The sequence below is a fragment of the Pteropus vampyrus genome, unplaced genomic scaffold (assembly GCF_000151845.1).
Source record: "Pteropus vampyrus isolate Shadow unplaced genomic scaffold, Pvam_2.0 Scaffold92, whole genome shotgun sequence".
NCBI lineage: Eukaryota > Metazoa > Chordata > Mammalia > Chiroptera > Pteropodidae > Pteropus > Pteropus vampyrus.
The window spans coordinates 5,938,536-5,941,216 of NW_011888873.1; positions in this window are offsets into that span (position 1 = coordinate 5,938,536).

The following is a 2,681-nucleotide window of genomic DNA, read 5'->3' on the forward strand; positions in this document are numbered from 1 at the left end:
CTGGAAACTTGGGCTAGGGAATCTCTAGATCTTCCAGCCGAGATCTCCCTCCCAATGATCAAACATCACAAATGGATGTGGGACCATCCTGTTTTGTGTCTCCAACCCTCCCACCAGTCTCATGTGGCCTCTTCTTTATATCCTTAGTTATAATAGGTGTTATGTTCAGCTAGTCTATTGATGGTTCTCCAAGTGGATTATTTTATAATTTAGTTGTAAATTTAATGCTGTCATGGGAAGAGGCAAGCATTGCATTTCTCTACTCCATCATCCTGACTGGAACTCCCATTGGATCTTTTTAAAGTTTTTAATTAGTATTCATGAAAGCTTCATTCTTAGGCACATCAGATTCATCATTATTATGAATTTATGTTTTTTTTTTATTGTTCAAAAGAATAGGTAGCTGCACAGGTGAAAAATTTTACTTGACATACTACCAAAAGCATACAATTTAAAAATTAAAAAGGTACTAGAAAATGACAAACAAGCATAAATGTTGAATATGACAAAATGAAAAAGATCATATAAGTAATTAGTTAATCATATTTTAATATAATAAGTTCATTTATGATGTTTTGCTAAGGTTGATATTAACATGACATCTTATAATAAATCTTCATCTCAAACTAATTACCGCTATTAATGGAAGAAGAAAAAATTAGATTTTTTTCTTTTCTTTTTGATATTTATGTCAATATATCTTTCATTTAGTATCTATTTCATAAAGTATATATTGACTATGTCAGACAGGACAATAAAATTAATTCTAGTACAACAACAATAGGACATGTAATTATAAAACTAGGCAACTTAGTAAATAACCAGCTCTGTAAAATCTTTTATAAATATCTTCATTATGCAATTAAAATTAAAAGGGTCAATATCATCTAATTTCTAAATTTTTACATGATACATGGAGATAGAAAAATCAACTATCATTCGTCCTTATCATGTAATTATACTTTTCGTAAAATAGCGCATATGTACTAATATACTTATCTTTGAAGAATAATTTCTACGTAGTTTTGGGAAAGAAGTGTTTAAAAACAAAATAAGCAATTAAATTGTTTTGTTTTTGGAATCGAAATAAATTATGCCATTAAACATAATGCTATTCCTGAATTAATTTAAAAAAAATTGCTTCATTTTAGAATTCTAAAGAATACACAGTTTTTGTATGTACAATTGTAATATCATCAATAGCTTTTCAAATAGTCAACATTATTAACTGAGAAATGATATATGTTAAACTAATTTTAAGTTGTCTGAAATATACAATTCTTATAGAACTATATAATTCAAACTATATAATTCAAACTATTTTATCAGTTACAGAGTTCTAACATTTCACATAGCAGGTTAAAACAGGGAAATGGTACCATTCTGGTATCCACCATTAATGAAAATAGCTTGGTATGCACCCACAACTTGCCCTGCTCTTCATCACCAAACTATTAATAATTTGCAATATTGTGGTCCTGAGATTTGAAAACAACCATTAACATGAAATTCTTCCACTGAATTTTAATGCATCCGATCTGAGAAACAGACATATATACAATAAGATATATTATGAGATTTAAATATTCTATGTATTTCCAAATCAAAACTAATTTTCTCTTTAATATTCAAATTTTAAATTAAAAGTGTAACTTTACCTGATGAATTATGACATGTAAAAAGATAATTTGCAATATTAAATGTTATAAAATGTCTTATTCTTTAATGTCATGATAATTTTGGGAATACCTTTACTGGAGTTTTCTTCTGACTAGTAACTAAGGAGTTACAAAGAAATATAACATTCTAAAAAAACATGTTTCATAACAAGCTTTTCATATTAATTTAAATTAGCATATGCTATTTCTATTTTCTAAACTGGAATCAATTTCTACAAAAATACTTTATTTTTCTCAATAAAATTTTGGTATCGAATTCATCAGCATATACACATATCTTGAATTCTTTATAGAATATTAATGTGCTATATTTTTATAAAGTACCATTTCTTCTGGACACTACTACCAATCATTCTTTCAATTAAAAAATAGAAATCACTGTATACTATTAAGGTAATTCAGAGTAAGTAAAGTAGTTTATAAAAATTTTCTCAGACTTTCTTTCTAATAAAATATGTGGCAGAATGCCTAATACAAAGTGGAATGTTTATCTTTTTAATTTTATTTAAATATTTGGTCAGTTATTTAAAAATCCTTGAGTGATTATTACATTTCTGTTAAAATCTGAAGTTTGTGCATAAATTATTAATTGATAGTTAATTTTTTTTCAAAATCTCAATAGTAATAATAAATATTTTCCTTTTAGGAGGTAATGATTCATTTTTAAACATTTACATAGATTTATATATCTCTCTCTATAAATATATTTATTTATTTATTTATTTAGCTGTGCAGACTGAAACTTCCTCTAATTGATAAGAATTTAACATAAGCAAGGTCCATCAAGGACATTTGGTTTTCAAAATATTTAAATGGTTTTACTAAATTTTATAATAGTCTATATATTGTAGCAAGATGCTTAATGTTATGACTAAGAGTAGGTGAAAACCTTTAATAATAAGGTAACCAAAATAATTCAAGTCAAGCTAGTGAAAATCAGGAAAGCATTCAGGAGAGTTTAGAAATATAAAAGACATGTGGGCTATGGTAAAAATACAAACA